The 14,262-nt window shown below is 53.6% G+C and overlaps 1 long non-coding RNA gene across 1 annotated transcript; it reads left to right on the top strand.

Moving 5' to 3' along the window:
• The first annotated feature begins 491 nt into the window (after positions 1 to 491).
• LOC138685796 (uncharacterized) lies at positions 492 to 12,951 on the top strand. The gene is made up of 4 exons (XR_011325212.1): positions 492 to 977; positions 7,482 to 7,699; positions 9,671 to 9,900; positions 10,661 to 12,951. It is a non-coding gene; the product is annotated as an uncharacterized lncRNA (long non-coding RNA).
• Positions 12,952 to 14,262: the final 1,311 nt, after the last annotated feature.

The raw sequence follows: 14,262 nt of genomic DNA on the forward strand, positions 1-14,262 counted from the left end.
GACAAGAGTTGACTTCATCTTATGGAGAAATGAGTCATGGTCCTGCAGTGCTCTAGTGCGATGGGAGCAATCCCGGGATGCTTCAGGAGACTCCGATGGAGCAGCCTTGTGCAATGGGTAATTTCAGAGCCCGCAGAGGGTCAAAGGTGGGTGTGAGGATGGGATAACATTGATGTAGAGGGAATGTCCTCCATCATGTTGTCACCCAGGCCAGTGTATGCAGGGAGGTTTTGTCAATCTTTTTTACTGGAGGGTATTGAGCTGTGTGAAGCAAAGGGCCATGGGCAGAGCTGGTTGGAAAATTGTCTACATGTGTGGTTGGGGGGCGGGGGGACGACTACATGGAAACATTTCACTTTGGGGAAGAGGAAGACATTTGAAAATGGTTTCATCAAACTGTTTATGTCAGAGAACATGTGGGGTTTTTTCCAATGCGAGTTGAAGTTTGTCTGCATCTTCCTGGGATTGTTTTTGTTGTGACGGACATTTGTAATCAAATTAAATAAAACCACAGAAAAAACAGCCAACAGGAAACCCCTTCAGCTCAGATCATCCCTTGGTCTCAAAAACCTTGGAGGATCCTCCTCTGCCATTGTCCCTGCTGGGGACTGGAGCATGAGAAAACAACTTTGGGCTGGGAAAAGGCAAACTAAGAACCCACCGAGCCTTGTTGCCACGACGAGAGGTGCACTGTGTCCATGTAGACATCCAGACACATCCTTTTTATTCCATCAAGTGCACGCTGCACTTCTGGATTTAGTTTGGGACTCATGAAGGAGCCAATACCCATTTTTGGTGTATTTTGTTTGGGATTTGAATCCTTGCAATCTAATACTTTTTTTTTTTTCTTTAAGATTAAAGAGCATCACACCAGAGAAGTTTAGACAGCCAGCTAAAGAGTGCTGGGACACATAGAGAGAAGAATCGAAACCACGGAGCTGGGCTGGGATCTAACATCATCTCCCTGTGAAGCGCAGGTATAGTTCACTTTCCCTGTTTTATCTTTGCTAAGCCTTAATCATGGAGTTGCTGCAATTCCTTCCATGAGGTTAAGTCAAAGGAAATCCCCAGGTCAGGTCATCCATCCTCTGCGCTCAGTTCTGATCCTGTGCCTGCACTTTGCTAAATCCAGAAAGATGTGAATCGGGCTCAGCAGCGGGATTTGAGCTGGAGGCTTGGGTGAGAGCACTGGCAAGCCAGTGAGGGTGGAAAAATGTCCAGATTTGTGTTGCTTCAGAAAGGGTTTCCACATCTCACCTTTCTGCCTTGAAGAACTGTGTTTACAAAAGTCAGAGCCCTGCGTTTGACTTCAGCTGGGAACTCAGGTCCATGTTGTGGCAAGAGTGTCAATTCTCCATCGCTGGCAGTCTGAGAGCATTTGGAAAAACACGCCAGGGATGACACAGGCAGAGCTGTCCCTACTCTGGGGTATGTGGTGAGCAAGTTGACCTCTTGCATTCCTCCTGTCCGGCTCCGTCCCTTTGCTAATTCCTCTGCTCGGCAGAGCTGCACCCCTGACAGTGCTGCTCTACACGGCGAGGCAATGCAAGGAACTCATCTTCCTCACTATAAACCTCAGGCCCATGAGGATGAAAGCCCACCTGATGCAGCATGCTCTCCCTTTGCAGAGGGCAGCTCTCTAGCCAGACTCACTGTGGGCTGACGTCCAGCCGCGGAGATACGTTGCTGAAGCAGTGGGACAGGGTAAGGGAACTTGACCAAGACCACACAGGGGCTAGCAGCCTTGCTTGGAGTAGATCCCAAATCCCTAGCTAGTTTGCCACCCGCAGGGCCATGCTACCTCCCTTGGGCAAGGGGAAGTTTCCTGGGACAATCCTTTCTTCTCGTCGGCCCTTTTCTTTTTTTTTTTTTTTAATTAAATTAAATTAAATTTCTGTAGCATCTTTTTTTTATTATTATTATGTACCTTAGGCATTGCTCTGAGTCCATCAGGGTGAGTTGTATAACACACTGAATAGACAGGTTGACTATCTGCCCACTACTCCTCCCTTCCCTCCCCCTCCTCTCGTCCGGCCACCCTAGAGCTATGCTGCGCTAAATGTGCTTCAGTTTCATCAATCCCCAAGCTGCACATCAAAGGCTGCATTTGCTTAGCTGCGCGCTTCCCTGGCAGGCTTCAGGGATTAATCACACCTGAGCCTGCGTGAAAAGCGTGACCGTGTCACACTTGTTTGTCTCGGACAGGTGCTCTTCTGGTTATCTTACAGCAAAACTAACTTGGCTGTTGGCCTTTATGGCTGTGCCATTTCCATTTTTATTTCTTTGGGTTACCAGCCACAACCGAGGTTGGCTGTAGGTGCCATACAAGCGTAGTGGAAGATGCCGTTACATATAGTTAATGAACATCCTTGATTTATTCGAGTTGCTGTAGCAGCCAGGAGTCCCAGGTACAAACTAGTGTCCTGCCAGCTGCAGTGCAAGCAATAAGAAGTGATTTCTGCCCCTAGAGCTCTGTAGCCTGGTAGAAAATGAGAAAAAATGAGTGGATACCTCCTAGGGAGCCTACGGAAACCATGAGACAGTAACGCTGGTTGCATGATTGGCGTCTGTCTCCATCCACCCCCAGAATAGGAGCCGTCGGCTTCAGAGGCTTGCTGGCCGCCATGAGAAGGTTTAAAGCAGAATTTGGACAAAAGCAAAGCCTCCGCAGAGCAGGCTGGCACCCGGAGATGACGCTGGGGAGTTGCTTGTGTGCTGGCGACAGCCCTGTGCTGCCAGAGATTCACATGGGCTGTGTTTGTACCCTCAGAGAATGAGAACCAGGAGCCAAAACTGCAGCTGGATGGGAGCAAGGATCCTTTCATTAACTTCAGCTGCTGCTTGGGTATGGGCTGGTGCTGAGCTGACCTCTGGGAGGGACCCAGGGAGTCTGCTCTGGTTTGCTTGGATTGCACTGCCTGCCCTCATATACTGAGTGGCCTTTTCTGTAGCTGCCTCTGATAGCAGCGATGCTACAGGGTGGAGAAAGCTGGATGTCACCCAGAGCGTACAATTCGGTCAGGGATTTCCTGGAGATTGACCCTGCGTGTGCAGAAAAGCTCACAGAGATTAGCATTAGCATCCTGGTTTGGGTGGGATTATAGCCTGGATTTTTTTTTTTTTTTTTTTAATCTTGGGCATCATCTCTGGCAAGAGCATTAGCTCACAGTTGCAGACAGAAGCCCTAAGAGAGAGCAGGGCTCTGTATTGAGTAACAGGCACTGCCCCAAGGAGCTTGCAAAAAAGCTGGGAGGGGAAGTAAACACAACAGAGCAGGGCTGGGATTGCAGCACACTCCCCGTGGCCCCGTCCGGCAGCCTACACATGGGGCCCCAGTGCCCTCCTGGCTGTTTAACGCCCAGCACTGACCTGTACTGCTTCTGCACTGGGGGACAGAAAACACTGGGGCCCTGGATTGCGAGGGAGGTAGCCTGCAGTAGGAAAAGGAGACGCTGTGGATGTCAAGCTGAGCAGATGTGATGGTCTCCACTGGCTCAAGGCAGCCAGAGGATGGAGAAGCCCTCGGCAGCTGGAGGACATGACTGTAGCAGTTAGTAGGGATGGGGCAGAGTTGGTCATTTCCAACATGCCTTCCATGGCGGGGAGCTGGAGCAGTCAGCTTGCAAAGCCTGAGAGATGTGTGGCACACATTCCTTGAGCCCCATGCAGCCGTGCTGGGGGAGAGGAGACACCTGGATCTCTTATGGGGATGTGGCTTTGGACCAGCACAGTCTGAGCTGCCTGCGGTATTCCCAGGAGGATGCCTGGGTACCGCCAGGCAAGGCCAGGAGAGTTCCTGCAGGATGCAGGCAGGGGAGGATTATGGCAAATGAAGTGATACCTATGGCCACTGGAAGGCTGTGCGAGATGAGCTTGTTCCCTAGCTAATTTCCAGCTCCCAATTTAAATCCTCTGCACTTCCTCTCTCCCTTGACAAGATAAAGATCCTGGGTGCGCAAGGGTGAACACCCTGCCGTTGCGTCCTCTTCCACAATCAAACAAGGCATGGAGTGATGCGTCTCCCGGTGTGTGCCATGGGGAACAGGGAGATGACAGGGGGAAAGGGGAGGTGGCTGCCTTCCTGTGGGTGTGTTTTCCAGAGCAGGAGAGAAACCAAGACGGATCAGACACCAGCCAAACAAGGTGACTACATTGTGAGGAATGCAGGCACAGGCTCTGTGCATGTGTGAGATGCAGAGAGGAGATAGAGGGGCAGCTGCAAAATGCTTTTGCCAGCACGACCAGGACACTGGCTCCTGGAAGGTGAGAGGAAGGGTCAGCATCTCCATCCAGAATGAGATAACGTGAAAGCAGTTCGAAACTCATTGCCACAAGACACTGTTGCTACCAATGGCTTAGCAGGGCTAATAAAGCTTTTAGGGAGGTATTGAGATAGGAAGAACAGCGAGAGTTTTAAAATAGCAAGCTGTAAAAAGAGAAAGAGGTTGGGTACAGATAAAATCCTCATGCTTGAGCACGTAAAGGGCAGTGCAGAAGATGAAGCGACAGGCAGGAGCTTATTCTGGGACAGGTAATCCCCAAACCACTTCCTTTAGGGTTCCCAGAGGAGGAACCAGAGGAATCCTGAGTCTCATCCTGGAGTAGTTCTACTCCTTTGTGAGGTATTTCTGTGGTAATATTGGATTTACTTTCCTGGATAGGGCAAGGATCCGTCTATCTGCTTCTCTAGGATGAAATGGGTCTTGGTACTGACATGGCAAAGCATGGTTCCCTCTGGGGTTGGAAAAAAAGATATTTGTGCAGAACTTGTAGGGAGTTTGTTGTCAGGATGCTTGCCCGTGTCAGCTGGGGGTGAGGCTGGCTGACAAACCTGCAAGTCCTGTGAGGGAACAGGCCAGCAAATGTAGAGTGAACACATGAGATTCCTTTTCTCTGGAAACCAGGCCAAAAAAAATGGCATGCCAGCAGTATGAGGCTGGCTGGAGATGACCCTGCTCCTCCCAAACAGGGGCTTGGGAGCTGGGACATTCCTCTCTGGGCATCAAACAAGCCCTGCTTCTCCCCTCTTAAGGTTCTGGGAGGCAGGTGGCATGGACAGATGAGTAGAGCAGTGGGTGCTCCCAGCACGGGAGAGCTGGTGGGGAGCAGGATGCTGCGGAGAGCAGGGCCTCCCCCAAGACATGCTGGGTGGTGACTTAGGCAGGACCCTGCACTTCTGCTCCTGGGGGTAAAACAGGGAGAAGGATCCTCTACCCTGCCTCTGGCCTCCAAGTAGAGCTGAGAAGGCTGGGAAAACTTTCCCGCGATTATCAAAAGTGAGCAGTTTGTTGCGTCCTGTGAGTATTTACACCTCTGTGCATGCCCCCATGCTCAATTACTGGTGGGGGACCTGCTGGGGCCATTCTGAATTTGGTTTAGTTGCAGCCCAGCGTGGAGACAAGCCGCACATGTACTCGGCCCCATCTGCCTTTGATCTTAAGCTCTGTCAAGAAAGATGCTTTGGCAGGAATCTTGCCCATCAAGTACCATCCATAGGCGGCTGCATTGTCACAGCCGTGACCAAGCCCTGACAGCTCCAGGAGCTGAGGTGTTGCCAGGTTTAAGCCAAGCCTCCACCTTCTGCCCTTGGGCTGGAGACAGGCTTCTTTCCGTGCTGTGCAAAAGCTCAGGGCTCCCTGCTCCTCTGCCTGGCAAATTCAGGGACCTTAGCCACTTTCAAGTGTTGTCAGAGGTTGAAGAAGCTGCCACCGATCCCCTCTGAGCCCTGGGTCTGGCTGTGCAGACACTGACCTGCTGCCAAATTGCGGCTGGGAGGTAGGAGCTTGCTGCATGGTCCAAGCCCCTGAGGAAGAGGATGGGATGCTGCTGCCCGAGCGGAGAGGCCGAAGCTTGCCCATCACATCCTCAGATGATCCAAGCCCTTGTGCCCCCGGGCGTGGGTACCACTGGGCTGTCACCGGGGTACCACTCGGGTACCAGCACACCTGTGCTGCATCACACCCACCCCACCCCTCCGTCCTCTTCCCAAATAATCCCGAAAGTGGCTTCCTTCCCTCGGCTCGAGGTGGGGAAACCACTAGATGGCAACGTTACCTGCAGTCTGGCCGCCTTTCCCGGGGATGGAGCGGGGCCGGGGGCCGGGGATGCTCCCGGGGGACCCGGAGATGCTCCCGGGGACCGGGACAGCGCTGTCCCCGCACCCGGCACTGCTCGGGGTCCACGGCGGGGAGGCTGGTAGGTCAGCTCTTACCTGCGACTTTAGCGGCATGCGTAAAGGAAAGGAGTTACCTTAAAATCACTTTAATTCCAGGTCATTGGTTTGGCCTCTTAACAGCAAACTGGCTGCAGCAGTCGTGAGATGTCACGTCACGGGGGCAGAGAGGTGACAGCACCAGGGCACGCGTACTCATGTGCACATACGTGTTCACATACACATGCGTCGCCATCCCTGGAGACTGTTTACCTGCAGAATTTCTCAGGCAAGCCCCAAACTGTCTCTTGCAAATGTGGCTGGGTTTGACCTTGAAGAACGGTTTGGTCCTTTCAGCGTGTCCAGCCCTTGGTGGCCAGCAGAGACCCCTCAGTGCTCACTACGGTTTCTGTGAGTTGGTGTCATTGCTGTGGCGGGGAGCACCGATTTTGCCGGTGGTGAGGGCTTTTAGGCATGACCAAATCAAGCTGGCTTTGAACCAGCCAGCGCAGGAATGCACAGCAGCATGTAACCTGCCGGGAAACACCCCGTGCCTTTCCCTGCTTCCTTCAGTTATCGTTGCTGCCCGCATTATATCAGTGCCGTAGTTGAGCCGTGTTACGTGAAGGGCTTTAGAACTGATCAGGTGAGTAAGGCAGGTGTGAAAAGCCATCTAGTGTTAAGCTGGGCTTGTTCCCTTGGGAAGGCAGGAGAAAGGCTGCTGAGAGCCCAGCAGTGCTTCAGGCGTGGTGCCTGTCTCTGCTGGGCCACGTCCGACTGGCCGGCGAGTTCCTGCAAGCAGAGAAGTTACTGACCTTGAGCCTGCACCTTTGCATGCCTCAGTTTCCCCACGTGATGATCCTTCCGTGCTTCCCCTAAAGCAAAGAAGAGGAAGAGGATGGAGGAGCATGGTGGCATGCTTCTCCAAGGCAACCAGCTGGCCTGAATACTAATTAACTATCCATCACATTGGGGCCAGAGTGCACCAGGAAATGAAATTACAGCGTGGTATGGAAGAACAGCCCTGAACAGAAAAGGGATATGCAGTTCACCCAGGGAAAGATTTATGGGAGTCCTGAGTCAGAGCTTATAATACTACAACAGGTAATATAAAAAACACCGGAGGACAGTGCGTGCAAGGGAGCAAGAGGCATCACTGTGTCTTTCCCTGTGAGGCTGTGGAGCCTGGAGAGGATGGACCGTGGTGGACTGGGATGGGGAGGGAGGCAGGAGCACTGCCTTGCTGATAGCTCTGCCCTCACTCCTGAAATCCTCCAGTCTCTGGTGCGATGCATCCAGGTGTTCAGTATTATTTTTCTTCCTTTTTTAGGGCTTTTGTCCCTCCTTAGTCTCCACCCGCTGCCCTTTGAGCTCTGAAAACTGCAAGTTTGGAAATCAACCTTTGTCACAAAATCTCCCGCATTCTTCCAGCCACAAACCTCCACCCTGTGGGCCCCGTAGTCGAAACATCCAAGAGGAGCCCTGGGGGTGGGACACCGTGCGCTGAGCCTGTCCCAGGAGAGATGCCACCACCACAGTGCAAGAAAGGTGAGATTTGGGCCAAAAGGAAGGAGCAGAGGCCAAGACCTCTCAAGTCCCAAATGCCTCCTTGTGGCTCCTTTGCAGTGGAGAGCAATGGTGCTCATCCATGAAGTCCTGCCCGCTCTGTCCTCTCCACCACCCTGGCAGGGCTGCAGGTCTTTCCAGCCTCCACACTTCCCTGTGTGACTAAGAGAGCTGGCCAGCTCCCAGGGGTGTCAGTCCAGGACCCCAAACAACCCCGGGGAGCCAAGAGGAACAGGAAAGCCCAGAGTCTCCTTCCTCATCACCCTCCTCCTCCTCCTCGCTGCCTGCCAGCTGCCTTCCTGGGCCGAGGGGTGGCCCTGGGTGGCCCCATCTCCCGTTGGCCCAGACGGGAACGGCCGCTCCCTATTACTCACGGGGATGATGTGGGGGGATGCAGGGGCGGAAAGTCGGAGTAAATGGAAAGCGGGCACTTGCCTCTGACCTCGTCTTCCCATCGCCGCAGCTGGAGCTGAGCTCAGCCAGACGCCCCGGCACGAGGCCACGGGTGGCAGGCGGCTGGCAAGGGGACGCGGCTCTCCGCCGTGAGCTCGGACGGGCATCTCTGTCCTGAGCCAGGACAGGCTGCGGGGGACGTGGAGGTGAGAGCGAGCACGCAGCTGCCGGGCCCCCGTTTGCACAGACGTGCACGCGTGCCAGGGAAATGCACCGGTCCGTGCACACATGTCCACAAGTGCCTTCGATGTCGGGCCATGCAGAGCTGTGCTCAGACACCCACAGTCAGCAATCCCTGGGTGACTGGCACCCATTGGGGGATGCTCTGCCCCCCAAAAGAGGTGCACATGGCTCCAGCAGCTCAGCTACCTCCCTGGGGGGAAGATGGTTGCAAAGGGGAGGGAGATGGGGCACAGGAGCTGAAAACCAGGAGTCTGAATTCAAGCTACAACCTGAGATAGACCTTGTTTTCCTGCTGTTTGCACTGGAAACTCGCTAAGGCTGTGTCTTATAGACATCTTCAGAGGTGTCTATATGACATCTCTTCACCCCATGCCCTGGGATGCCCCCTCAGCACCCCCACTCACCCCTCTGCTGTGGAGGGGCTAGTGCTTTCCAGACTTGTAACACAAATAAACCCAGAAGTTAAGGTGAAGGAAAACGTGCCCTGGCCATGCTGGAGGTTGTCTGAAAACCTTCCTTGCACCCCTGGGTCCTCCTGTGCTCTGAGCCCTTCTCCAGCTCGGGTGGTATACAGCTGCCCTGAAAGCAAACCCACCCACCCCAAGCTTTCCAAAATCAGGATGATTATCCCTATTTCCCAACAGCAAGGTTTTCTGTTGTGATGGCTGGACCGTACAAGTGAATTTGCAGGTTGTGTTGCCACGATTTCAAATGATTTCACAATCTAGCTTCTGTGGGCTGGAGAAAGACTCACTTCCCACCTCAAAGGCTTTTCGCAGCACTCAAATTTACTAACATTAGTATTCAAAACTTCTCCTTTGCCAAAAGCCAGATTTTCCTACTGAAGCTGAGTTTCCATGAGGATGTCCATAGATGGGGCAGGAAGGACCAGAGACTGGAGAGCTCAGGAAGGCTGGCAGCTTCTTTGCAGAAGGCAGTGACATATTTTTTACAAAAAATACATCTTTCAAGAAAAACCTTTTGACGTGAAGGACTTGGGCTGACTGTGACTCTGAGAGGGTGCGAGATGTGGACCCTCACTGCTTTCCAGGTCTCAAAGTGGGGGCAAATCCAGCTGGTGGGAGGGGAGCATGGGAGCCATGGGGGTCCCCTGTTCTGCATGAATGCCCAAGCTGCTAGTTATTATGAGACGGATACACACCTCCGCAATATTTTGATGAGAAATCCTGCCCAGGTCAAAGTGAGCAGATACGTTCCTAGCAAAAATCGTTATTTCCAATGAATCCACATTTTCCTGTTAAAAAAAACCAACCCAAAATACTTCCAAACCCTCCCTCCATCACTCTTACTGCTCAGTGCTCAGCTCACGGCGAGGTGGCAGCTGGGCTCAAACCCACGGGCACTTTTGGGGCTACAAACTGGATGAAATGGGATCCCTGGAAAGCCAGACTGCGACCAGGTGGAATTTCCCAAACCGACAGCGAGACAAAAGCTCGGCCGACCTCCGCGCCAGCAAATCTCTATCAGGGGACGTTCAAAGGGGCCGGTGCCCGTGGTGCCGCCCACCCTCCCGGGACCAGATGGAGGTGAGATTCAACTGCTGGTTAACGCCGGCGATGCCTTCCCGGCTTTGTGCCGAGCGGGATTGGGTTACGGGGCTGGGGCTGGGAAAGCTCCTCCGCAGGTCGCAGGTGGATTAAGGAATTCCAGTCCCCATTCAGTGCCCAGTGAACCACAACTAATATGGGAGCTGTAAAGAGCAGGGGTAGGCGAGATGGGAGGTGTTGAATGGGAAAGGCACCTGCAGGGGAGGGCGATGTGAGCTGGGTTGCTGGAATCCGGCAGGGAGTGAGGAAATGGTGTGATTTATGATCAAACCTGGCCACAACCTGCTTTTTTTTTGCCTTTGAATAGGGGCAACCAGGGAGAGCCCTGGGTGAAGGTGGCAGGGTGGCAGGGGAGGTTCATGTGTCACCTCCGTAATGAGGATACTTCCAGGGAGAGGAAAAATAATCACCTAGTGCAGGTGGATTGCTGAGCTGGGTCAGAGCCAGGCTACGTCCTGGCCACGGCCGGAGGTGGGCACAGAGCCTGCGAGGGGCTGAACGAAGGGACCCTGAGCAGCACGGTGCCAGGGAGCGTGGTAGGACATGGGCAGGTCTCTGAGGATGACACGGACTTCCCAGTGAGGGTGAGGACCTGATACACCGAAAGGGCTAAGAGATGGAGAGGGAGTAGCCGGGGTGTAGCAGATGGTGAAACCCTGAGTCTGTGATAGTGCTAACGTAGATCAGGCGATAGCAACTCCCTCTTTTTGCCTATTAAAATGCCTGTCGCCTCCAACAGCTCTGCCGAGCCGTGTGGTTCCAGCCAGGCATCGCCCCGCCGAGCCCAGGATGCCGGCTGGACCCTCCACTTGTCCGAGGTTGGTGGCCCCTTGCTCCAGCCCAGCCTGAGGGGGGTTAGACCCAGGGAGCACCCTGCACCTGAGCTGGGCACCCAACCCCCAGTTCGAGCTGTCTGGGGACATGCAGCTGCCAGGGGAGCCAGTAATGGGACGGACGCCTGCTCCCAGCATCTCTGAAGTCAGAACAAGGCTGCAGGGGATGGGACAGGATGGGACGGTCCTCCCACACCACAGCCTGGCCTTGGGAGGGATGTCCCAGTGCCACAGAGACCCTGACAATGCCACATCCCTCAGGGCAGGTCCTCCGGGTTCTCCTGGCCATGCCTGGGGAGACTTTTGCACCCAAAAGCCGTTGGGGAAGCAGCGATCTCGTACACCCTGCTCCCTAGGAGACTCCTAGGCGCCTCTTAATAGGACTTTAATTATACATCTACCGTCACCATTTTTTTCTCCCTCCCTCTTGAGTTCAGCTTCCCCAGAGATGTAAATACCCGGCGCGTGCTGCCGGGATTGTCAGCTCCACTAATGACCACCTGCAAGTGTGCTGGGGAGGGAGGACGGTGGCATGGGGACATGTTAGGTGACACCACCCCGACTGGCTCAGCGGTGGCTCCCTGGCTTGACAGGGGTGTCCTTGAGCCCTGGAGTGGGTGGCTCTGCCTCCGGCTCTGCAGGAAAAGGATGGTGGCTCTGGGAGTCAGGGAGATGACTGTCACGGGCCAGAAGAGGAGGGCTCAGGTCCTGCAAGGGGACCAGGTTGCCCCTGTGCTCCCTCCGTGCAGCAGGACGATGCTACCAGGTGGCTGTTAGCCCTTGGCACTAGCCAGCCATCGGATGGAGGTGGCCGCCAGACACCTCTGCCCTAGGGGGGATCCGAGCTCCAAATGTCACACCGCCAGCTCTGCCAGCGTCCGCCCTCGTGGCATCCCTGCCAGAGCCATCCCGCCTGCCTGAGACGGTGTCTGATGCCCACGGCACTGTCAGGTTGCTTTTCAAAGCTGCCTGGCTTTCCCTTGAAGCCCTCTGCAGAGACATGCGGGATTTGGCAGGGACCGAACCCTCCTTTGCAGAGGGGAGAATCTGGGCTGGGTTGAGCATCGCCTGGCACCACTCTGCTCTGTGAGCAGGTACCGTGGGCTCAGCTTGCTTTACAGTGAAGCGGAGGGTTGGCTTCTGCCCTTTTCTGCTTCTGGGAGAGACCCTGACTCCTTTATTCAGGCAAAAACTCACACTGAGAATTTTGCTTAAGTTGAGCCTGGGAATTTGGCCCCAGAGGCTTAAATAATTCTTTCTACATGGTACATACAAGAGAACAAAAAAAAAAAACCAACCCAAGCCAAAAAAACAAGCAAACCAGAAACAGCAATATAAGAGGAACAATTTCCTTTACCACTAATTTTCTCTCTGTTAATTAGCAAGAATGTGGGGTCACTGATTATAATGCTGTTAACGTCTCTCCAAACCCACACGTCCCAGCTGGGGACAGCAAGTGACCACGCAATGCTGAGCCTCTCCGGGTCCCCTGGCAGCCTCAGCATCGCGGGGGGCAGAGGAAAATCTTGCCTGGGAAGCCTATGTGAGTACCCGGGGCCGGACTCTGGTAACTGCCCTGCTGTTACCTCTTCTGCGGGTAAATCGAGAACTCTGAGATGACATTTTTTTCAAGGCTTGACCCGAGTCTGCTCCCTCTGAAACTCATCGTTGGCTGCAAAGGAGGAGAAGGGAGCCAGGCCTGGGACTGCTAACAGCGCGGTTTTCATCAGTGCTAAAATATAGAGCTGGAATATGGAGAATGTGGCGGATCTGACCCAGGGAGCATCTCCCCGCTCCCCTAACGCTGTGCCTGGACCGAGGGACAAGCCGGGCATCTTCATCCCCTCGAGGACACCCACGGCCACCGTCCTTGGCACCTTCCAGCAGCAAACCCACAGAAGCGAGTCACTGGGAGGGGTTGGAAAACACCCATTTCTCCAGAGATGTTGAAGCTTTTCCAATTTATTGCTCCTTTCCCTCTTAAAAATTCCTGAAATAATTTTTTTCAGAGTCTTAACCACCAAAAAGAAAAGGATGTTTTGGAACACTGCTTTTCGTTAAAGCATTGAGGGATTTTGTGCGTGCGTTTGGGGGTTTGGTGGAAGGCTTGGGATTTCACCAAATATGGGAAATGTCAACAGAATATATATTTTTCTCTCCAAGTATTTGTTGAAAAGTTTCTGTTCCATCAGTAAAATGTCACAGTGATTTCCACCACCTCCTCCCTTCTTCTGTTCACCTGCTCGTGGACTTTTGCCATGGGACTCCAATGTGGTTCCTTGTGAGCCACACTTGGCTCATCCGCGAGCATCCCCCATAGCCACAAACTGCGTCTCGAGCTCGGTCTGACACAGGGCTTCACTGAAAGCACTTTCTGATGAATATAAATCTAGGGAGGGGGGGGATGATTAAATTACTTGTCTATTTTTGGCAGAGAGAGTAGGTGCAGGGGAGGGCTGGGCTCCCTCCGCCGCCGAGGAGCCCTCTTTGCCAATTCGAGCGAGCGCCGCAGATTTCCCGTCACTCGGTCCCCACAACCTGGGCAACAAAGCAATTTTCTGTCATCAGCGACGCAAAGTGCTCACAAACAAGGACTGAACGTGCAGTCAGCTGCAAGCTCCAGCCCTTCCTGTCGGCTCTTTAAAAGCTCGGCAAATTCTTCCCTCAACCTGCAAGCCCCGACACGTCCCACGGCACGAGACGGGCACCATGCATCGGATGCGGAGGATATGGGGTTGTCCGTGCTTTCCCCTTCCCATGCATGTGTCCGCTTGCGAATGCAGCTTCCAGTGGTTGGGAGAGGCTGGGGGTGGGCTGGAGAGGGCCCAGGTGCTCCTAAATGGGGGATCCAAGTATTGTCCTGTGGCATCTGGATGTGGAAATGCTGTCCGGTCAGCATCCCCTCTGGGCCAGCGGTGCTGATGCTCCCACAGCTGGAGCATCCCCAACATGTGCCCCCAAAGTGAAGATCCCCCAAGTCTCCCCGCTTGCTCTGACTTGAGATCAGATCATGTTGTGCTGTTTCTCCGCACCAAAAACCACAGGGATTCCTCTGTGAGTCTTTGTTCCACCGGTCTGGTTGGTGGAGTCCCTGACCCCGAGATATTGGCCTTTCCCCAGGTTTTTATAGTGCTTCTGAGTGGCCTGGGCAGGGGTCAGATTTCAGAGGAAACCCTGGTATTTCTTCCTGATCCTTTACAAAAACAGAATGAAAACATCCTACAAATGGTGAAACACCCCCCCAACCCTTCTGACCCATCAAAATGTTTTGCTTTGAGAAAACAGAACAATTTTGCTCTACTTACTGAAATTTAAACAGGGTTGGGCTTGTTTAAAAAAGTAGCTTGACTTCGAAGTGAAAAATTACATCTTTTCACTGTAACAAGTGGCAGAGGGGCTTTTCTTCCCAGAAGCTCAGCTATTCCTCCTGGCCTGGTTCACCTCTTGGGTTTTGCCTCCCAGATACCCTCAGCACATCCCAGCATCAGCAGAATTTCCCCCCCACTGT

This window comes from Haliaeetus albicilla, chromosome 7, assembly GCF_947461875.1.
Source record: "Haliaeetus albicilla chromosome 7, bHalAlb1.1, whole genome shotgun sequence".
Classification (NCBI taxonomy): Eukaryota; Metazoa; Chordata; class Aves; order Accipitriformes; family Accipitridae; genus Haliaeetus; species Haliaeetus albicilla.